Source organism: Vulpes lagopus, chromosome 6, assembly GCF_018345385.1.
Source record: "Vulpes lagopus strain Blue_001 chromosome 6, ASM1834538v1, whole genome shotgun sequence".
Lineage (NCBI taxonomy): Eukaryota > Metazoa > Chordata > Mammalia > Carnivora > Canidae > Vulpes > Vulpes lagopus.
Genome location: NC_054829.1, coordinates 341,346 through 365,755, shown reverse-complemented (window position 1 = coordinate 365,755; position 24,410 = coordinate 341,346). Strand labels below are relative to the sequence as shown.

The 24,410-nt window shown below is 43.7% G+C and overlaps 1 pseudogene and 1 gene segment (V, D, J or C); both read right to left on the bottom strand.

The window, feature by feature from the left end:
* LOC121492978 overlaps nucleotides 1-24,410 on the bottom strand; it is a 107,346-nt gene that overhangs the window by 44,468 nt on the left and 38,468 nt on the right.
* On the bottom strand, nucleotides 9,410-11,290 carry LOC121492977 (annotated as a pseudogene).

Here is a 24,410-nt window from a genome sequence, read left to right as displayed (position 1 = left end):
GCTCCCTGAGCTCCTGGGGTGACCCCTGCCCCTCCTGCTCTCCCCCCTGTTCTGCTCACCTGCACCTGCTCCCCTGTCCCCTGTCCTCCTGGGGTGACTCTTGTCCCTCCTACTCCCCCACCTGCCCCTGCTCCCCTATAGCAGCTCCCCTGCACCCTGAGCTCCTGGGATGACCCCTACCCCTCCTGCTTCCCCACCTGCCCTGCTCACCTGCACCAGCTCCTCTGCCCCCTGAGCTCCTGGGGTGACCCTTGCCCCTCCTACTCCCCCCACCTGCCCCTGCTCCCCTACACCAGCCCCCCTGCTCCCTGAGCTCCTGGGCTGACCCCTGCTGTACTACTCCCCCACCTGTTCTCCCCTACTCCAACCTCCCTGCTCCCTGAGCTCCTGGGGTGACCTCTGCACCTCCTGCTCCCCCACCTGCCCCTGCTCCCCTACACCAGCCTCCCTGCTCCCTGATCTCCTGGTGTAACCCCTGCACCCCCTGCTCCCCAACCTGCCCCTGGGCTCTACACCAGCCCCCCTGCTCCCTGAGCTCCTGGGCTGACACCTGCCCCTCTTGCTCTCCCACCTGCTCTGCTCCCCTGCACCAGCTCCCCTGCACCCTGAGCTCCTGGCATGACCACTGTCCTTCTTATTCCCCCACCTGCCCCTGCTCCCCTACACCAACCTCCCTGCTCCCTGAGGTCCTGGGGTGACCCCTGCACCTCCTGCTCCCCAACCTGCTCCTGCGCCCTAAACCAGCTTCCCTGCATCCTGAGCTCCAGGGCTGACCCCTGCCCCTCCTCCTCTCCCACCTGTTCTGCTCCCCTGCACCAGCCACCCTGCTTCCGGAGCTCTTGGGGTGATCCCTGCACCTCCTGCTCCCCAACCTGCCCCTGCGTCCTACACCAGCCCCCCTGCTCCCTGAGCTCCTGGTCTGGCCCCTGCCCCTCCTGCTCCCCCACCTGCTCTGCTCCCCTGCACCAGTCCCCCTGCTCCCTGAGCTCCTGGGCTGACACCTGCACCTCCTGCTCCCCCACCTGCTCTGCTCCCCTGCACCAGTCCCCCTGCTCCCTGAGCTCCTGGGCTGACCCCTGCCCCTCCTGCTCTCCCGCCTGCTCTGCTCACCTGCACCAGCTCCTCTGCCCCCTGGTTCCTGGGAGCCTTGCTCCTGCTACTCCCCCCACCTGTCCCTGCTCCCTTACACCAGCCCCCCTGCTCCTTGAGCTCCTGGGGTAACTCCTGCCCTTCCTGCTTCCCCACCTGCCCTGCTCACCTGCACCAGCTCCTCTGCACCGTGTCCTCATGGGGTGACCCCTGCTCCTCCTACTCCCCTACCTGCTCCTGCTCCCCTACACCAGCTTCCTTGCTCCCTGGGGTCCATGGGCAACCCTCTGCTGGTGCTGCCCCCCGTGGCTCCTGCTCACCTATGGCTGCTCTCTCCTGGTCCCAGGATCTCCTGGACACCTCATCCCCCACCCTCCTGTCCTGGGATCTGTCCCCAGAGCTCTGACAGCTGCACCCCAGTCTCTGTGTGCTCCAGGTCTGCCCCTGCCCTGCGTCCCATCCCCCCACCCTGTGTCCCGGATTGGATCCTGCCCTCACCCCTGGGCTCCCATCCATGTGGATCTGCCCCTCAGCCCCTCTGCTGACCTGGGCTCTGGGTCCCGTGAGCCTATGCTGGTCCCCCTGCTCCACTCCAACTCACCTCTGCTCATCTGATGCAGCTCAGGGCTGCTTGGCCCTCACCTGTGACCCTCCCGGGGGCTTGAGCTGCTTCCTTAACCTGGACAGGCCCCAGGCTCCCTGGGGTGTCTTCCCCTCCTCTGGTGAGTCAGGCCCCCCCCACGTCCTCACCTGGGACCCACCTGTCCGTCTAGACATTGCTCCTTCAGTGGCTCATGCAGTCCAGCCCTGGGCCCCTGCAGGTGCGATGAAGGGCAGCCCTCAGGCTCCTGCCCACCGGGCCCGTCATGTTTCTTGATGGTCCAGGTCCTTCCCCAGCCACCAGTGTGTTGTGCATCCACCCATGTTGGCTGGGTGTGCTCGTGCCGTCTCACTCAACCAGTGTGTTCCTGGGATGTCATGTAGGCAACGGGTGGCCTGCCCTCTCCGTTGTCGGCTCAGCTGCTGCTGCCTCCATGGGTCCTCAGGGCCTGGTGTCTCCTCAGGTCCTGTGGCTGGTTCTGCTGCACCACCTCCCTCCCTCTGTCCTGGTTCCGGGCACACTCCACTCATCTCGGTCCGGGCTGTGGCCATGGCTTTCCTGCAGCCTCAGTCCCCCTGAAGCCTGCCCCATCCCTACTCTGACAACCCCCCCCTGGAGCTCCATGTGGCTGAGCTCTGTGTCCACAGCCCTGCTTCCTAGGTCCCAGCAGCCCTGGAAAGATTAACATAGCTTCAAAACCAAATGGTCTGGCCAGCATCCCAAAGTTCCCTTTTCTTCTGGGTGGTTTCTGTCTTACAGGGTCTGGGGGAAGTCCACACAGGGTCAAGGCCTGCTCATGTTAGTGTGTGTGGGTGGAGTATGTTAGGTACCCAGGGTCCCTAGGGGTTAGCCCAGGAGGCCCAGGTCAGCCCCATGTGCTGCTGTTTGTTCAGGAAATGTCTGCAGCCTGGTCCCTCCAGCCCAGAGACACCTGCCCTCCCTGGGTCCTCAGGGACTCCAACCCTGGTGGGCTCCTCTCTGTGCCCTGACCAGTGAGCAGTGTGGCTGTAGCCCTGGGATTTGTCCTGTCCTCCCAGGAGAATGCTGTCTGCCCTGTCTCCACCCATGGTGGCAGGTTGAAATAATTTAACCTAACATGGGGCTTTTGGAGGATGACCTATCTGGGCCCCCACAGCCAGCCCAGGCCATGTTTCAGCCTCATCTGGTCTCCCTTTGGCCTCTGAAGCTGAGCTGGGAGCCTCATGGGCTGGCCTGACCTACCCCCACATGTCCCTGCTCTGGGAGCCTGTGTGGTTGCCATCAGGGGGCCCCCACATGTCTGAAGAGTGGGAGCCTTGGCTGCCCACCCTGATCCTGTGCTGCTGCCTCATCCAGGGTGTCCACACAAACTGCACAAGGCTTTTAGGCAGGAATCATGTGTGAAGTGCATCAGGGCTCTCATGGTCAAGCCCCCAACACACCTGCACCCCTCGAGTCCCACCCTGGAGTCGTCCCGTGCACACGTGTGGGCCCCACGCTGGCCCTGAGTGCCAAGGGAGGGGGCAGCTGGAGAAGGTTCCATGCTGTCCCATTCCAGCTCACGACTTCAGGAAGGCAGGGTGACTATGACAGTGAAAGGGTTGGTGGCCTGGGCATTAGGGCTGAACGAGGAAGGAGCAGGTGAGCAGAGGGGCTCTTGTATGGAAGGAAGGAATGGTGCAGGGACTGTGGTGGGGAGCCCGGGGACAGCAGCTGGCAGAGCAGGGCTGACCAGGGCAGCACCATGGACAGAGCCTGTGTGGGGGACGCGGGGCTGGGCTGCCTGGGCCAGGGCTCCAGGACGGGCCTGCAGGGGCGGTGAGCACCACGTCTGCCCTGCCCTTGACCTCAGCGGGATGTACTAGCACTGGCTCCTCGTGCCTACTCACTGGAGCACCCTGTGCTAGCTGTCAATCACAGTGAACCTGGGCACCTGGTCGGGCTCTGGGCCATGTGGAAACTCCTTTCTGCTCTCTCACCTATGGCCCTGAACCTGTTCTGAAAGAGCACGGTCTTCTGGTTATAGGGTTACAGAAGCAGGGACGGGGAGGAGAAAGCAGTTTGGCAGGGAAGTCGCTGGTGCTGGATGGCGTCGTGGGTGACATGGCCTGACAGCCTTCCATGTGGGCAGTGAGTGATGTGTAGACCTTTAAGTCCTGTCCATCATCCTATGGTCTTATGTATCTTAAAGTCATGGACTATGTGTACCTTTCTACCCTGAGTACTTGGCACTAAGGCTCTTAGTTCATCTTGATTCAAGTTAATTGAGCTTTTGGATGTTTATATTCATGTCTTTCATCAAATGTCAGAATTTGTCAGTCCTTATTTCTTCAAATAGTCTCTCTGCTTTTTTCTACCTTTCTTTTCTGGGACTCCCACAAACAGTATGCAGATCCACTTGATGGCGTCTCATAGGCTTTTTCACTTTTATTCAATCTTTTTTCATTCTGTTCCTCAGATTCGTTCATTCAATTGTCCCATTTTCTGGTTCATTGACTCTTCTCAAGGAATCATTGCTAAAATCTGTTTTTTAAAAAATATATATTTTTATATTTTATTTTTTTTTATTTATTTATTTTTAAAATATTTTTATTTTTTAACTGAACAAAAAGCATTTATATATGGTCTCATTCATTTGACGAATATAAAATGGGATGAGCACTGGGTGTTATTCTATATGTTGGCAAATTGAACACCAATAAAAATGAATTTATAAAAAATAAAAAATATGTAAAAAAAAAGAAAAAAGAAGTAAAATCTGCTTTGAATCTATCTAGTGAATTTTTCATTTCAGCTACTGTACTTTTTACCTCCTAAGTTTTTTTTTTAATTTTTTATTTATTTATGATAGGCACACAGTGAGAGAGAGAGGCAGAGACACAGGCAGAGGGAGAAGCAGGCTCCATGCACCGGGAGCCCGACGTGGGACTCGATCCCGGATCTCCAGGATTGCGCCCTGGGCCAAAGGCAGGCACCAAACCGCTGCGCCACTCAGGGATCCCCTCACCTCCTAAATTTATTCTTGGTTTCTTTTTAGATTTTTTTTTTTTAGTGGAGTTCAATTTGCCAACATATAGCATAACACCCAGTGCTTATCCTATCAAGTGCCCCCCTCAGTGCCTGTCATCCAATCACCCCCACCCCCTGCCCACCTCCCTTTCACCACCCCTTGTTCATTTCCAAGAGTTAGAAGTCTCTCATGTTCTGTCTCCCTTTCTGATATTTCCCACTCATTTTTCTCCTTCCCCCTTTATTCCTTTTTTAGATTTTCTATTTCTTTATTGATATTTGCATTTTGTTCATACATCATTTTCTTGAATTTCTCCACATCCGCCTATAGTTCTTTGAGTATCTTTAAGGTGGTTGTTTTAAATCTTTAGTAGGTTCACCATCAGTGTTTCCTGGGGACAGTTTCTGTTGATTTTGTTTTCTTTCAAGTCAGCCATACTTTCCTGTTTATTTCTATGCCTTGTGATCTTGTTGTTGTTGAATATAGGACATTTGGATTTATTGTGTTAACTCCGGAAGTCAGATTCTTCTTCCTTGAGGTTATTTTTGTGTTGTTATTGTTTATTTTTTCCTCTTTGTTGTAGGCTCTCTCTGTGTTAAGTGTCACCGTGAGGTGTAAACCTAATGTCTTCTGAAGTCTCTTCTGAATCTGAGGCTTTGCTTGGCATATGCAGTCACTTTCTTAATATACTGGTATATGTGCTTGCTTTTGAATATCTTATTATTTTATATCTGCTTCCCAAAAAGAGAAAAAGAGAGAAGTAAAGTGAGCAGGCAAAAGTGCTTACCCTTGTTCCCTGGATATCATTTCAGCCAGAAGAGGAAGGGACATGGAACATTGGCTTCCCTCTTCTTGTCTACAGTCTGACCAGAGAATTGATCCCTTCTTTTTGGAGGACAGAGTCCTTTTTCCATACTCTGACTCTTGTAAGCTCTGTGCAGGTCACTCCAGGCACGTGTGCACAACTGCCTGACATGGGGCTGGGGCCTGGGGGATGGGATCTGGGATCTGGGTAGCTGCTACTGTGCTAAGTAAGAGCTAAAATTGACCAAACTTAGGCACATTTACTATCCAGGACTTCTCTTAGAAGTTGCAAGCTTTCAGCAGACTCCATAGTTCCAAAATGCTTACATCATACAGATTCTGTGGGAACAGTTGTTGTCTACGTGGAGACATAGATTTCTGGTGCTTCCTACTCTGCCATCTTCCCAGAAATTTCTTCTCTCCCTGTTCTTTATGTAGCTCTTCTTCCATTACCCAAACTTCCTGCCCTGATGAACAACAGTACCTTTAAACCCTCTGCCAGTTGTAGTGGCAGGAGCCTTCTATAACCCTCATTGGTGGATCCACTTCAGGGTCTCTGGTTGGGGAGTTTTCTCTGAGTGCACAGTGAACTCTCCAAAACTGGACTTTCCAAGCTTTCCCCACACTTCTGCAGAGTTCAATGCCTGACATCCTGCATTCCCTATCACACATAGTGATCCTGCATTCATCATGGAACCCATCATGAATGGGTTTCCATAAAACTGGTTTATTATAGGTGTTTTCTGGGCTCTCCAATATGTATCTAGGGTTGACTCTGCTTGATGATGGAGTATGGACTCTGGATAGTTGGAGGCAATGATAAACTGGTTCCCAAAGTGACTTTTTCAGTTTGATTTTCCAACAGTAACTCATGCATGAAAGCTGCTGTAGATCCACATCCTAACACTTGGTTTGGTCAGACTTCTTCATGTTTGCTGACATCACTTTGCTAAGGTGATATCTCATTCCTTTTTTTAATAATAAATTTATTTATTTATTAACCCTTTTTTATTTTTTAAATAATAAATTTATTTTTTATTGGTGTTCAATTTACCAACATACAGAATAACACCCAGTGCTAATCCCGTCAAGTGCCCCCCTCAGTGCCCGTCACCCAGTCACCCCCACCCCCCGCCCTCCTCCCCTTCCATCACCCCTAGTTCATTTCCCAGAGTTAGGAGTCTTTATGTTCTGTCTCCCTTTCTGATATTTCCCACACATTTCTTCTCCCTTCCCTTATGTTCCCTTTCACTAAATTTATTTTTTTATTGGTGTTCAATTTGCCAACATACAGTCATTCTTTTTTTAATAATAAATTTATTTTTTATTGGTGTTCAATTTGCCAACATTCTGCTCTTGAGTTGAATTTCCTCTCATTGCCAATGAAGCTGACATCTTTTTATATGACTACTGGCTTTATGTATTTCTCTTCTCCAACATGTCTATTTATGCCTTTTGGCCTTGTTTTCTTTCTTTCTTTCTTTCTTTCTTTCTTTCTTTCTTTCTTTCTTTCTTCTTTCTTTCTTTCTTTCTTTCTTTCTTTCTTTCTCTCTTTCTTTTTCTTTGTAAAAAATATTTTATTTACTTATTCATGACACACACATACACAGAGAGAGAGAGACAGACAGACAGAGACAGAGACACAGGCAGAGGGAGAAGCAGACTCCATGCGGGGAGCCCTATGTGGGATTTGATCCCAGGACCCTAGGGTCACACCCTGAGCCAAAAGCAGGCGTTAAACCTCTAAGTCACCCAGGTATCCCTTGGCCTTGTTTTCAACATTCTTGTCTTTTCTTGCTTTCCACGAACTATTTGTTTACTACTGAAAACATTCCTTTGCCAAATGTATTTTCCAAGGTTGTAACTCATCTCTTATTTTTAAAGAAGTATCTTTTGATGTGGTTTATGTATACAATGGAATATTACTCAGCCATTAGGAACGACAAATACCCACCATTTGCTTCAACGTGGATGGGACTGGAGGGTATTATGCTGAGTGAAATAAGTCAATAGGAGAAGGACAAACATTATATGGTCTCATTCATTTGGGGACTACAAATAATAGTGAAAGGGAATAAAGGTGAAGGAAGAAGAAATGGGTAGGAAATATCAGAAAGGGAGATAGAACATGGAAGACTCCTAACTCTGGGAAATTAACTAGGGGTGATGGAAGGGGAAGAGGGCGGGGGGTGGGGATGACTGGGTGGCAGGCACTGAGGGGGTTACTTGATGGGATGAGCACTGAGTGTTATACTATATGTAGGCAAATCTTACTCCAATAAAAATATATATAAAGAATTTTTGCTGTGGTCTTTTCATAGATGGATTTTATGATATTGAGGAATGTTCCTTCTATACCTCCACTTTCAAAAGTTTTAATCTAGAAAGGATATTCTATTTTGTCAAATTTTTTATGCATCCATTGAGAAGATAATATGGCTCTTTTGTTTTATTGATGTGATTTTTCATATTGATTGATTTGCAGATGTTGAACCAATCTTGCATTCCAGGAATAAATCCCGATTGGTCGTGCTGAATAATCCTTTTAATGTACTGTTGGAGTCTATTGGCTAGTATCTTGGTGAGTATTTTGGCATTTATATACATGAGGGATGTTGGTCTGCAATTCTCCTGTTTGGTGGGGTCTTTTTCAGGTGTTGGGGTCAAGGCAACTTTGACCTCATAGAATGAATTTGGAAGTTTAACTTCCATTTCTGGGTTTTGAAACAGCTTCAGAAGAATAAGTGTTATTTCTTCTTTAAATGTTTGGGAGAATTCCCCTGGGAAGACATCTGGCCCTGGACTCTTGTTTTTGGGAAGGTTTGTTTATTTATAAATTTATTTTTTATTGGTGTTCAATTTGCTAACATATAGAATAACACCCAGTGCTCATCCCATCAAGTGTCCACCTCAGTGCCCGTCACCCAGTCACCCCCACCCCCCGCCCACCTCTCCTTCCACCACCCCTAGTTCGTTTCCCAGAGTTAGAAGTGTCTCATGTTCTGCCTCCCTTTCTGATATTTCCCACTCATTTTCTCCCTTCCCCTTTATTCCCTTTCACTATTATTTATATTCCCCAAATGAATGAGACCATATAATGTTTGTCCTTCTCCGATTGACTTATTTCACTCAGCATAATACCCTCCAGTTCCATCCATGTCGAAGCAAATGGTGGGTATTTTTCGTTACTAATTTGCCCATACCATGATTGGATTGTTTGCTTCTTGGTGTTAAGTTTAATAAGCTCTTTATAGATCTTGGATACTAGCCCTTTATCTGATACGTCATTTGCAAATATCTTCTCCCATTCTGCAGGTTGGCTTTTAGTTTTGTTGACTGTTTCTTTTGCAGTGCAAAAGCTTCCTATCTTGATGAAGTCCCAATAGTTCATTTTTGCTTTTGTTTCTCTTGCCTTCATGGATGGATCTTGCAAGAAGTTACTGTAGCCAAGTTCAAAAAGGGTGTTGTCTGTGTTCTCCTCTAGGATTTTGATGGAATCTTGTCTCACATTTAGATCTTTCATCCATTTTGAGTTTATCTTTGTGTGTGGTACAAGGGAATGGTCTAGTTTCATTCTTCAGCATGTGGATGTCCAATGTTCCCAGGACCATTTATTGAAGAGACTGTCTTTTTTCCAATGGATAGTCTTTCCTGCTTTGTCGAATATTAGTTGACCATAAAGTTGAGGGTCCATTTCTAGATTCTCTATTCTGTTCCATTGATCTATGTGTCTGTTTTTGTGCCAGTACCACACTGTCTTGATGACCAGAGCTTTCTAGTACAACCTGAAATCTTGCATTATGATGCCCCCAGATATGGTTTTCTTTTTTAATATTCCCCTGGCTATTTGGGTTTTTTTCTGATTCCACACAAATCTTAAAATAATTTGTTCCAAGTCTCTGAAGAAAGTCCATGTTATTTTTTTTAATCGTTCAAATTTTTATTTTGATGCACAGTATGAGAAACAAACTTTTAAATCATCTGAATCTTATGGAAAATGAAACAGCAAATAAATTAGACCCATGTTAAAATAGAAGGTCAGTTATATTTCCAAACTTAAGGATGTAAGAGCCACAGATAAACTTCGATTCCACAGTCTTCTTTGAGAGGTCGAAGTCTTTTAAACACAACTTTGCTATCTGGTTCAGAGCTCAACAGCACATGGGAATGTTTAACAGGGGTGGTGATCAGGGACACGTTTCCTTGATGCTGCTTTGATAATGTTGTCCACACGCAGAATCACCTCTGTTGCTTCAGCTGCACTCAAAAGAACTTGTCGCTTCACTTGGAAACTTTCTGTTATACCCAGTACTGCCATATCTTCGATGGTACCTTCCTTCATATCTAGGCCAGCAGTTGTGTTGCCTTCACTGTGGGCAGCTCGCAGCTGGGCCACCAGGTCTGCACTGTCATAGCCTGCGTTATCAGCTATGATAGTTGGCAACATTCTCAGTGCTTTAGCATAAGACTCCATTGCAACAGCTTCTTTGCCTGGTGTTCTACTGGCAAACTGTGTCACAGCATGAGCCATCAGCATCTCAGAACAGCCTCCTCCATACACTGTTCTAGAATCCCTCACAGTTTGGGCAAGAACACAAAGAGCAACATGCAAAGATCTTTCTGCTTCATCTGAAATTTGTTGAGTGACACCACACAAAACAATGATACAAGCTTCACCAAGGGCTACCCCAGAAAAGTGGATAAGTTTATCTTCTCCAATCATGACTTCCTTGATAAGCTTGCAACTTCCAAGCTTCACTAGTTCTGGGTGGTCAAAGGTAGATGCAATTTCACCACCTGTAACAAGAGCTAGGCATTCCACACCTGCAAAATCTGCATGTTTGATAGCCATAACACCAGCAGCACCAAAGAGCTGTTCAGGATAATTGTAAATTAACTGCCTGTTAATAAAGCAATTTATCCCATGCTTAAGAATACGTTCAACTTTCGCCTTCATTTTTTTCCTTTTCAGCATGTTCTATTTCAGGAACCTTTGCTGTAGAATCAACTCTTACCCTGGAACCAAATATCTTTATTTTGTCATTATCCATACCAGTGTTCACAATGAGAATTTTAGCATTTTCAATTCGCTTTGGTTGATTTACTCCAATTTTTTTATCCAACAGAAAGCCTTCATCTAAATAGGAATCTGCCAGACTTCCTCCTAGCTTCTTGATGACATGAATTGCCTCCAGATTACCAGAGACTTTCAGTCTGAGAACAGCTTCTATGGCTTACTGAGTAAAGTGGTCTTTGTGATGAGTAAGAAGTTTTGAGGACAATGTTGTTCCCGCAATGTTCATTAAATCTTGATGGAACTTAACTTCATCAGAACCATGATCAACTGAAGAATTCAGCAGAGCCTGTCTTGCTGCCTTTGTAGCTTCTCTCCAACCCGCAATGATGGTCTGTGGGTGAATCTTTTTTGCAAAGTTTCCACTTCCCTTAGAAATTCTGCTGCTAGCACAGTAACAGAGGTAGTACCATCACCAACTTCATAATCTTGAACCCTTGACATATCAACTAAAACTTTAGCTGCTGGATTGTCCACACCGATGTTTTTTTAGAATAGTTGCACCATCATTGGTTACCATAAGAGAAGCATCTCATCCACTACGTCATAGAATTTTATCCATGCCCTTAGGTCCTAGGGTGCTCTTCACCAAGTCTCCAATAGCAATGGCACCAATAAAAGACGACAGCCGAGCCATCTCCGCTCTGTCTTCATCAGCTCCAGCCTTGAAGATGTTCACAGGTGAGAGGGATAGGGACGGCATTGTTCTGCGGCTTCAGCACATGTGCTCACCCCTCACAGCTCACGCCCAGGACCGGAGGGCGAAAGTCCATGTTATTTTGATAGGGATTGCATTAAACGTGTAAATTGCCCTGGGTAACATTGACATTTTCACAATATTAATTCTGCCAATCCATGAGCATGGAATATTTTTCCATCTCTTTGTGTCTTCCTCAATTTCTTTCAGAAATATTCTGTAGGTCTTAGGGTATAGATCCTTTACCTCTTTGGTTAGGTTTATTCCTAGGTATCTTATGCTTTTGGGTGCAGTTGTAAATGAGATTGACTACTTAATTTCTCTTTCTTCAGTCTCATTGTTAGTGTCTAGAAATGCCACTGACTTCTGGGCATTGATTTTGTATCCTGCCACACTGCTGAATTGCTTTATGAGTTCTAGCAATCTTGGGGTGGAGGCTTTTGGGTTTTCTATGTAGAGTATCATGTCATCTGTGAAGAGGGAGAGTTTGACTTCTTTGCCCATTTGAATGCCTTTTATTTCTTTTTCTTGTCTGATTTCTGATGGTAGGACTTCTACTACTATGTTGAATAGCAGTGGTGAGAGTTGACATCCTTGTCTTGTTCCTGATCTTAGGGGAAAGGCTCCCACTGTTTCCCCATGAAAATGATATTTGCTGTAGGCTTTACCTAGATGGCTTTTAAGATGCTGAGGAATGTTTCCTCTATCCCTACACTCTGAAGAGTTTTGATCAGGAATGGATGATGTATTTTGTCAAATGCTTTCTCTGCATATATTGAGAGGATCATATGGTTATTTTTTTTCTCTTGCTGATATGATCGATCACATTGATTGCTTTACGAGGGTTTTTTTAAATAAAAATCTTGAAAACACACTCATTAAAATGTATTAAAAGCATTCACCTCAGTGTACAACCTAGTAGCTATGGATGACATTATTTTTTTAAATAATAAATTTATTTTTTATGGTGTTCAATTTTCCAACATACAGAATAACACCCAGTGCTCATCCGGTCAAGTGCCGCCCTCAATGCCCATCACTCATTCACCCCCAACCCCAACACTCCTCCCCTTCCACCACCCCTAGTTTGTTTACCAGAATTAGGAGTCTTTATGTTCTGTCTCCCTTTCTGATATTTCCATTCTTTTCTATAATAAACTTATTTTTTATTGGTGTTCAATTTGCCAACATACAGAATAACACCCAGTGCTCATCCCATCAAGTGCCCCCCTCAGTGCCCGTCACCCATTCACCCCCATCCCCCACCCTCCTCCCCTTCCACCACCCCTAGTTCATTTCCCAGAGTTAGGAGTCTTTATGTTCTGTCTCCCTTTCTGATATTTCCCACACATTTCTTATCCCTTCCCTTATATTCCCTTTCAATATTATTTATGTTCCCCAAATGAATGAGAACCTATAATGTTTGTCCTTCTCCGATTGACTTACTTCACTCAGCATAATACCCACCAGTTCCATCCACATTGAAGCAAATGGTGTGTATTTGTCATTTCTAATGGCTGAGTAATATTCCATTGTATACATAAACCACATCATTTATTTATTTATTTATTTATTTATTTATTTATTTATTTATTTTTAGTTTGTTTGTTTTTTTATTAAAGTTCAATTCGTGAACACATAGTATAACACCCAGTGCTCAATCCTTCAAGTGCCCTCCTCAGTACCCATCACCCAGTTATCCCAAACCCTTGCCCACCTCCCCTTACACTACCCTTTCTTCATTCCCCAGGGTTAGAGGTCTCTCATGGTTTGTCTCCCTCTCTAATTTTTCCCACTCACTTCCCCTCTTTTTCCTTATAGTCCCTTTCACTATTTCTTATATTCCTCGTAAGAGTAAAACCATATGATGATTCTCCTTGTCGAATGGACTTACTTCAGTCACTATAATACCCTTCGATTCCATCCACCTCGAAGCAAACGGTGGATCGTCATCCTTTCTGAGGGCTGAGGACTATTCCATGGTATATATGGACCACATCTTCTTATCCAGGCATCTTCAAAGGACATTGTGGTCATTCCACAGTTTGGCTATTGTGGACATTGCTGCTATGAAATTGGGGCGCAGGTTTCCTGGCGTTCCACTGCATCTATATCCTTGGGGTAAATGCCAAGCCATGCAATTGTTGGGCCATAGGGCAGATCTATTTGCAACTCTTTGAGGAACCTCCACACAGTTTTCCAGAGTGGCTGCACCAGTTCACATTCCCACCAATAGTGCAAGAGGGTTCCCCTTTCTCCACATCCTCTCCAACACTTCGTGTTTCCGGTCTTGTTAATTTTCACCATGCACCCAAAGGCATAAGATTTCTTCTAGGAATAAACCTAACCAAAGAGCCATAGGATCTATACCCTAAAAACTACACAACACTTCTGAAAGAAATTGAGGAAGACACAAAAAGATGGAAAAAATATTTCATGCTCATGGATTGGAAGAATTAATATTATGAAAATGTCAATGCTACCCAGGCCAATTTATACATTTAATGCAATCCCTATCAAAACACCATGGTCTTTCTTCGCAGAGTTGGAACAAATCATCTTAAGATTTGTATGGAATCATAAAAGACCCTGAAAAATATAAAACATAGTAAAAGGGAATAAAGGGGAAAGGAGAGAAAATGAATGGGAAATATCAGAAAGGGAGACAGAACATGAGAGACTCCTAACTCTGGGAAATGAACTAGGGGTGATGGAAGGGGAGGAGGGCGGGGGGTGGGGGTGACTGGGTGACGGGCACTGAGGGGGGCACTTGATGGGATGAGCACTGGGTGTTATGCTATATGTTGGAGAATTGAAACTCCAATAAAAAAATCCAGAGTCATCAGAAAATATGGTGTTGGCATGCTTCTAGACATATGAAGTTAAAATGGCTCAGAATGTCTAGAAACAGGTATGAGCAATATTTGAAAATAAATTATATGGCAAAGTGTTAAAAAATAAAATAAAATCAGTTATATTTCCTTGGTGTTGGTGGTGATCTCTCATTTTTCATTCATGATTTTATTAATTTGAGTATTTTCTCTTTTGTTTTTCATAAGGCTGTCTAATGCTTTATCTATCTTATTAATTCTTTCAAGTACCAACTCCTGGTTTTGTTGATCTCTTCTACAGTTCTTCTGGTCTCTATTTCATTGTGTTCTGCTTGAATCTTTATTAACTCTCTTCTTCTCCTAGGTGTAGGCTTCATTTGCTCTTCTTTCTCCATTCCTTTAGGTGCAAGGTTAGCTTTTGCATTTGAGTTCTTTCCAGTTTTTTGAGGGATGCTAGTATTGTGTTGCGTTTCCCCCTTGGTACTGCTTTTGCTGTATCCCAAAGAATTTGAACGGTCGCATCTTTATTCTCATTAGTTTCTATGAAACTTTTTAATCCTTCCCTAAGTTCTTGGTTGACCCTTTCATCTTTTAGCACGATGGTCCTTAACCTCCACGTGTTTTAAATCCTTCCAAACTTCTTGTGATTTAGTTCTAGTTTCAAAGCATTATGGTCAGAAAATATGCAGGGGACAATCCCAATCCTTTGGTATCACTTAAGACCTGATTTGTGACCCAGTATGTGGTCTATTCTGGAGAAAGTTCCATGTGCACTTGAGAAGAATGTGTATTCAGTTGCGTTTGGATGTAAAGTTCTGTAAATATCTGTGAAATCCATCTGGCCCAGTGTATCATTTAAAGCTCTTGTTTCTTTGGAGATGTTGTGCTTAGAAGATCTATTATTTGGAGAAAGCGCTGTGTTGAAGTCTCCCAGTATAAGTGTATTATTATCTAAATATGTCTTATCTTTGGTTATTAATTGGTTGATATACTTGGCAGCTCCCACATTTGGGGCCTAAATATTCATGGTTGTTAGGTCCTCTTGTTGGATAGAAACTTTAAGTATGACATAATGTCCCTCTTCATCTCTTATTACAGTGTTGGGATAAACTTTAGTTTATCTGATATAAGGATGGCTACCCCTGCTTTCTTTTGAGGACCATTTGAATGGTAAATGGTTCTCCAACCTTTCATTTTCAGGCTGTCAGTGTCCTTACATCCAAAATGAGTCTCTTGTAGACAGTAAATAAATGGGTCTTGCTTTTTTTTTTTTATCCAGTCTGAAACCTGCGCCTTTTGATGGGATCGTTAAGCCCATTCACATTCAGAGTTACTATTGAAAGATATGAATTTAGTATCATTATAATATGTATTCAGTCCCTGTTTTTGTGGAGTGTTTCCTTCGATTTCCTGTTTCTTTTACAGGGTCCCCCTTAATATTTCTTGAAGCCCTGGTTTGGTGGTCACATATTCTTTCAGTTTCTGCCTATCTTGGAAACTCTTTATCTCTCTTTCTATTCTGAGTGAGAGCCTTGCTGGATAGAGTATTCTTGGCTGCATGTTTTTCTCATTTAGGACCCTGAATATATCCTGCCAGCCCTTTCTGGCCTGCAAGGTCTCTGTGGAGAGGTCTGTTGTTAACCTAATACTTCTCCCCATAAAGTTTAGGAATCTATTGTCTCTTGCTGCTTTAAGGGTTTTCTCTTTATTTGGAATTTGCAAGTTTTAGTATTTTTTTTAAATTAATTTTTATTGGTGTTCAATTCACCAACATACAGAAAAACACCCAGTGCTCATCCCGTCAAGTGTCCACCTCAGTGCCCATCACCCATTCCCCTCCAACACCCGCCCTCCTCCCCCCTTCCACCACCCCTAGTTCGTTTCCCCGAGTTAGGAGTCTTTATGTTCTGTCTCCCTTCCTCATATTTCCCACACATTTCTTCTCCCTTCCTTTATATTCCCTTTCACTATTATTTATATTCCCCAAATGAATGAGAACATACACTGCTTGTCCTTCTCCGATTGACTTATTTCACTCAGCATAATACCCTCCAGTTCCATCCACGTTGAAGCAAATGGTGGGTATTTGTCGTTTCTAATTGCTGAGTAATATTCCATTGTATACATAAACCACATCTTCTTTATCCATTCATCTTTCGATGGACACCGAGGCTCCTTCCACAGTTTGGCTATTGTGGCCATTGCTGCTAGAAACATTGGGGTGCAGGTGTCCCGACGTTTCATTGCATCTGAATCTTTGGGGTAAATCCCCAACAGTGCAATTGCTGGGTCGTAGGGCAGGTCTATTTTTAACTCTTTGAGGAACCTCCACACAGTTTTCCAGAGTGGCTGCACCAGTTCACATTCCCACCAACAGTGTAAGAGGGTTCCCTTTTCTCCGCATCCTCTCCAACATTTGTTGTTTCCTGCCTTGTTAATTTTCCCCATTCTGACTGGTGTGAGGTGGTATCTCCTTGTGGTTTTGATTTGTATTTCCCTGATGGCAAGTGATGCAGAGCATTTTCTCATGTGCAATTAATATTGTGAAAATGTCAATGTTACCCAGGGCAATTTACACGTTTAATGCAATCCCTATCAAAATACCATGGACTTTCTTCAGAGAGTTAGAACAAATTATTTTAAGATTTGTGTGGAATCAGAAAAGACCCCGAATAGCCAGGGGAATTTTAAAAAAGAAAACCATAGCTGGGGGCATCACAATGCCAGATTTCAGGTTGTACTACAAAGCTGTGGTCATCAAGACAGTGTGGTACTGGCACAAAAACAGACACATAGATCAATGGAACAGAATAGAGAACCCAGAAGGGGACCCTGAAATGTATGGTCATCTAATATTCGATAAAGGAGGAAAGACTATCCATTGGAAGAAAGACAGTCTCTCCAATAAATGGTGTTGGGAAAATTGGACATCCGCATCCAGAAGAATGAAACTGGACCACTCTCTTTCACCATACACAAAGATAAACTCAAAATAGATGAGAGATCTAAATGTGAGACAAGAGTCCATCAAAATCCTAGAGGAGAACACAGGCAACACCCTTTTTGAACTCGGCCACAGTAACTTCTTGCAAGATACATCCACAAAGGCAAAAGAAACAAAAGCAAAAATGAACTATTGGGACTTCATCAAGATAAGAAGCTTTTGCACAGCAAAGGATACAGTCAACAAAACTAAAAGACAACCTACAGAATGGGAGAAGATATTTGCAAATGACATATCAGATAAAGGGCTAGTTTCCAAAATCTATAAAGAACTTATTAAACTCAACACCAAAGAAACAAACAATCCAATCATGAAATGGGCAAAAGACATGAAGAGAAATCTCACAGAGGAAGACATGGACATGGCAAGTTTTAGTATTAAATGTTGGGGGTGTTGAACAGTTTTATTGATTTTAGGGGGGAATCTCTCTATCTCCTGGACCTGAATGCCTGTTTACCTTCCCATATTAGGGAGGTTCTCAGCTATGATTTGTTCAAATACACTTTCTGGTCCTCTGTCTCTTTTGGCGCCCTTGGGAACCCCAACTAAACATAGACTTTTCCCTCTGAGGCTGTCGTTTATTTCCCTTAAGCTTTCCTCATGATCTTTTAATTGTTTTCCTCTTTTTCCTTAACTTCCTTCCTTGCCATCAATTTGTCTTCTATGTCACTCACTCTTTCTTCTACCTCATTAACTCTTGTCATTAGGACCTCTAGTTTGGATTGCATCTCATTTAATTGATTTTTAATTTCGGCCTGATTAGATCTGAATTCTGCAGTCATGAAGTCTCTTGAAACCTTTATGCTTTTTTCTAGAGCCACCAGTAGCTTTCTAATCGTGCTTCTGAATTGGCTTTCTGACATTGAATTGTATTCCAAATTTTGTAACTCTGTGGGAGAGAGGACTATTTCTGATTCTTTCTTTTGTGGTGAGGTTTTCCTTCTTGACATTTTGCTCAGTGTAGAGTAGCCAAAAACAAGTTTTACTTGATAGAAGCGCGAACTCTTCTCCTTGTAGCATTCCAGCTGTTCTCTCTTTAAATCTCAGGCTCAATTCATAGGTTTTCAGGGTGATTTGAAAGTTATCTAGGCAAGTTGGTGGGGAAGGTGACTTGGGGATCCTACTCTCCCACCATCTTGCCCTGCCCCTGGTTCTTTCTTTTGTTGTGAATTTCTCCTTCTAGTCATTTTTCCCAGAGAAGAATTGAGTAACAAGTGAACAGAATCAAAAATATCAACCATGACACTTAGGGGGGCACTTGATGGGATGAGCACTGGGTGTTATTCTATATGTTGGCAAATTTAACACCAATAAAAAATAAATTTATAAAAAAAGGATAGGCATATACATCAGTGGAATGGAGAGAATAATTGACCAGATACGGTCAATTAATTTTTTCATTACTTATATATTTAAAATGAAGATTGCATATAATTTAAGGTGTGCAACATGATTATTCAAAACATTTGTAATTGGTGAAATGAGTACTAGAGGCAACCTAATTAACATGTCACCACCTCTTCACATAGTTATCATTCTTTGTGTGTGATGAGTATCCCTGAAATGTACTCTCTCAGCATATTTTTAGCAATCAGTGTATTAATAGTAAGTATAGTCATCACTCCTGTATATTAGATCTCGATTATTCATCCTGTGTAACTGCAACTTTGTACCCTTTTAGCAATGTCTCCCCATTTCTTCAGCCTCTGATACCACTGATCTACTCTCTGCTTCTCTAAGTTATACTTTGTTTTTTAGATACTGTATATGTTATATAAAATATATTTTTAGACTACGTGTGTGTATATATATTATAATACATATGTAATCATAAGTGAAAAAAATATCAACCATGACCCAAGCAAAAGATGCCCTAGACAAATCCAATGAAGTCAGAATGCAAAACAGAAAAGCAAAAGAAAAAAAAGAAATTAATGGAGGGGAGAAAAGAGAATATGGTCTCACAAGTTTGACCAAATTGTGTAATCTATTTGTTCCTAAGTGTATTTTGGTTTCTGTGTTAGAAGACACTAAATCCCTAAATTGTAAAGAAAGCAAAACTTATATATACCCTAGTAAAATTGAATAGAGTAAAAGGAAGCCAAAATGAAGAGTATATCTATAAAAAATATATGTAAAAAATGAAAGTTAAAAGAATTAAGAACAAAGAGTTGATAAAATAAGAAAATAGTTGAAAGAGAAAGAAGAAGTAAAATAGAAATGGAAGAGTTTAAATTGATAATGAATCACAAGAAAAAAAATCTCGAGTTCTATATACTATTTTCTCCTAGCACTGGAGTATTGAAATCCTGCTGATCAATAAACTTGCTGTTCACCTGTTCTTGTAGCTGATCTTCTGGTGGAGGAGCTGATCTTCTGTGCTGATTCTCAGGTGTCTGTGGCTGGTTGGAGATGCTTTGACCCTTCCCAGGGGTTGGGCTCAGTGGACGCGAGTCCTCAGTGTGGTTTGAGTTCCCTAAAGGCATTCCTCTCCTCTTCAGAGGATCCAAACAAAAAAGGCTGCAGCCTGATCTCCAGCCCCAGAGCTAAAGGATCACGGTCCCCCCTTTCAGCAAAGCCTCAGGGACATGCAGTCATCAATTTTGTGTGTGCCACAGTCTGCACACCCCCTGGGTTACATGCCCACACCAATCTTCTTGGAGGAAAACTGTCCTGTTCCACTGCACTGTGCAAGGCACTGACACTGATAACAGCCCCTGGATGGTGCGTGCACCCTCTCTGCCCCTCCCCTGAGGGAAGGTGGAAGTCCACCTGATACTGTCTTTTACTGGGACCCCACCCTGAGAGCTGTTGTCTGGTGACAGGTGCACCTGCTTCACTCCTCCTGTGGGATGACAGAGGGTCCCCATGTTCCAGTCCTCTGCACAGTCCCCAGGCAGGGTGTGGTAACCTGGTTGGGCCCTGGCTCATGGTCTATGGAGAACCAAGTTGAGAGCCTCTCCAGGGCTCGCTGACCACAACCATTCTCCCTGCTCCACTGCTTGGGAGCTCCACCGGCTCAGGCACCACCCTTAATTCTGTGACTCCTGGAATCCTGAGGCCACACTGCCTCACCTACATTTCTGCCCATTTCACCCCCTGAGCACCTTTCATGCAGGGACATCTCTAATTGGAGCAGATTTCTAAGGGTTCACATGGTGCCCTCCTGGGCTGTATCACTTTCCAGTAGCTGGCTTCCGGAGGCTCCATCCCCACAACTTTTCTCTTCTGATACCTCCCCTCACAGTCACTTCTCCGCATCTCTGACTTTGAAAAAGTGGTCACTTTTCTCCTTATAGAGTTCCAGATATTCTTTTCTTACATTCATGGGTGATCAGAGTCCTTTGATGGTTATCTAGTTAGATTCAAAGGAACAGATGAAATGAGGTTTCCCACTCTTCTGCCATCTTGTCTCCCTCAATAGTGTCTTTTATAGTTTATGTCTTGTCCAAAACAAGTTGATATTTGGACCTTGGGGTGGAAACAGCTCTACTGTCAACACCTGGCCATACTGCCCTGCTCCCATCGTTCTGTCATATTCTACCTATAAGTAGTTCCTTTAAAGAAACCCTCTTGAATGCTCATAATGGAACATGGGCAGGAAGGGGGTACACCATGTGCAACATCTGTAGCCTTTATTTATTTATTTTTCATCTGTAGCCTTTAAGAGTCATGGGTCAGTGGGCATCAGATGACCAGTGGACACAGTGGTGTAGCTCGGTGGTGTTCACACTGAGACTAAAGAAGGAAGATGGTTCAGTGAGTCAGCCCCTTTTTCTGTCAACTCAGGGAACTGGGTGAACACCAGGAATCCCCTATGACAGCATGTAAAGGGCCCCCTATCCTGTGGCCTGAGGACAAATAGTACTAAAAATTGGGTCTAGCATCTGGTCTCAGAGTGGTGAGGGTTACAAAGCAGACTGAATTCAAAAGCCAAGAGGTCTCTCCCACAAAAGGAAGGGTCTAACAGTGGAGGAGTGGGACCCCAAGACCTGGAATAAGCACACATTGATTGGGGTCTGAGATTATGCAGAAGAGGAGGTGTAGGGCTCTCTACCAGAGACAGAGTCCAACCCACAGAAGTGCTGGCCCAGCCTGAAGGAGATACAAAGGGGAGACGACAGTCCCTCAAGGTGTAATCATGCTGCTGTCACTCTGTAACTAAATGCCCTTTGTCCTTGGGAACATGGTGGGTCGTTTTTTATGACCACATTATGGAATAGTGAGTGAATGTTCTGCAAGGCTTGGAATGTGTGAGACTGCTGCAGTGGCTCTTCCAGTCCTGCATAAGCCCAGCAGGTCCAGTTATTGATATAGTGATAACAGCAAGTGCATTTTTACCAATATTCATCCACTTGTTTTTTGTCTTTTTTTGTATATTTTTTCATTGGAGTTTGATTTCCCAATATATAGTATAACATCCGGTGCTCATCCCATCAAGTGCCCCCCTCAGTGCCCATCACCCAGTCACTCCAATGCCCCACCCACCCCCCTTTCCACCACCCCTTGTTTTCCAGAGTTAGGAGTCTCTCATGTTCTGTCTCCCTCACTGATATTTTCACTCCTTTCCCCTTCACTCCCTTTCACTATTTTTTATATTCCCCAAATGAATGCGACCATATAATGTTTGTCCTTCTCCCATTGACTTACTTCACTCAGCACAATACCTTCCAGTTCCATCCATGTCGAAGTAAATGGTGGGTATTTGTCATTCTTGATGGCTGAGTACTATCCCATTGAATACCAGACCACATCTTCTTTATCCATTCATCTTTTGATGGACACCGAGGCTCCTTCCATAGTTTGGTTATTGTGGACATTGTTGTTAGAAACATCGGGGTGCAGGTGTCCCGGCATTTCACTGCATCTGTATCTTTGGGGTAAATACCAAAGTGCAATTGCTGAGTCATAGGGCAGATCTATTTTTAACTCTTTGAGGAACCTCCACACAGTTTTCCAGAGTGGCTGCACCAGTTAACATTCCCACCAACAGTGCAAGAAGGATCCCCTTTCTCCACATCCTCTATAACATTTGTGGTTTCCTGCCTTGTTCGTTTTCCCCATTCTCACTGGTGTGAGGTGGTATGTCATTGTAATTTTGATTTGTATTTCCCTGATGGCCAGTGATATGGAGCATTTTCTCAAGTACTTGTTGGCCAAGTCTATGTCCTCTGTGAAATTTCTGTTCGTGTCTTTTGCCCATTTCATGACTGGATTGTTTGTTTCTTTGCTGTTGAGTTTAATAAGTTCTTTACAGATCTTGGAAACTAGCCCTTTATCTGATAGGTCACTTGCAAATATCTTCTCCCATTCTATAGTTTGTCTTTTAGTTTTGTTGACTGTTTCCTTTGCTGTGGAAAAGCTTTTTATCTTGATGAAGTCCCAACAATTCATTTTTGTGTTTGTTTCTCTTGCCTTTATAGATGTATCTTTCAAGAAGTCTCTGTGGCCGAGTTCAAAAAAGGTGTTGCCTGTGTTTTCCTCTTGCTCTGTGCATGATGGAGACATAAATGTTAATATCTTCCATGATAACTGTGAATCTGTGATTCTTCCTGCAGGTCTTTCCATTTCCTGTTTAGTATTTTAGAGCTGTAGTCCAGGTGTGTGCACATTGAGAACTGTGTTATCACTCTTCATCCCCAGGAAGGGGGATGAAACTTTTGTCTTTCAGTTTGTTTTATTTGAGATCAATATGGCTACAACTGCTTTCCTTGGGTAAATATCACTGAGCTTAACTAGCTTAGTATTTTATATTAAAACACAGAACATAAAAAGGAGGAAAAAAAGAGAGAAAAAAATGAAAAAACAAAAGAAAAAAGAGAAAAAAAGAAAAAGGAAAAAAGAAAAAAAAGAAAAAAGAGAAAAAAAGAAAGAAAAAAGAAAAAGAAAAAAGAAAAAAAAACACAGAACATATGGGGCACCTGGGTGGCTCAGTTGGTGAAGTGTTTGCGTTCAGCTCAGGTCATGATTCCGGGGTCCTGGAGCTGAGTCTTGCATCAGGCTTCTTGCTCAATGGGGAGTCTGCTTCTCCCTATGCGTCTGCTCCTCCTCCCCTACTCATTCTCCCTCCCTGTGTCTCTCAAATAAAGAAATTTTTTAAAAACATAAAGTATAAAAAACACATTATATATAGAAATATTCCCCCTACACCTTTGGCATTAAAGTACAGCATCTTTAGCTCACTTACATTAAAGTTATCTTTGAGCTTATCCTACTGGAGTTCATGAGCTTCCTGTGTATGCAGACTCATGGCCCTCATCAAATTTGGAAAGCTTTTGCCATTATTTATTTATTTATTTATTTATTTATTTATTTATTTATTATTATTTTTATTTTCTTTTTTATTTTTATTTTTTAAATAATAAATTTATTTTTTAAATGGTGTTCAACTTGCCAACATACAGAATAACACCCGGTGCTCATCCTGTCAAGTGCCCCCTCAGTGCCCGTCACCCATTCACCCCCACCACCCACCCTCCTCCCCTTCCACCACCCTTAGTTCGTTTCCCAGAGTTAGGAGTCTTTATGTTCTGTCTCCCTTTCTGGTATTTCCCACACATTTCTTCTCCCTTCCCTTCTATTCCCTTTCACTATTATTTATATTCCCCAAATGAATGAGAACATACACCGTCCTTCTCCAATTGACTTACTTCACTCAGCATAATACCCTCCAGTTCCATCCACATCGAAGCAAATGGTGGGTATTTGTCATTTCTAATGGCTGAGTAATATTCCATTGTATACATAGACCACAACTTCTTTATCCATCATCTTTCGATGGACACCGAGGCTCCTTCCACAGTTTGGCTATTGTGGCCATTGCTGCTATAAACATCGGGTTGCAGGTGTCCTGGCATTTCATTGTGTTCTGCATCTTTGGGGTAAATCCCCAACATTGCAATTTCTGGGTCGTAGGGCAGGTCTATTTTTAACTCTTTGAGGAACCTCCACACAGTTTTCCAGAGTGGCTGCACCAGGTCACATTCCCACCAACAGTGCAGGAGGGTTCCCCTTTCTCTGCATCCTCTCCAACATTTGTGGTTTCCTGCCTTGTTAATTTTCCCCATTCTCACTGGTGTGAGGTGGTATCTCCTTGTGGTTTTGATTTGTATTTCCCTGATGGCAAGTGATGCAGAGCATCTTATCATGTGCATGTTGGCCATGTCTATGTCTTCCTCTGTGAGATTTCTGTTCATGTCTTTTGCCCATTTCATGATTGGATTGTTTGTTTTTTGGTGTTGAGTTTAATAAGTTCTTTATAGATTTTGGAAACTAGTACTGGCACAAAAACAGACACATATCAATGGAACAGAATAGAGAA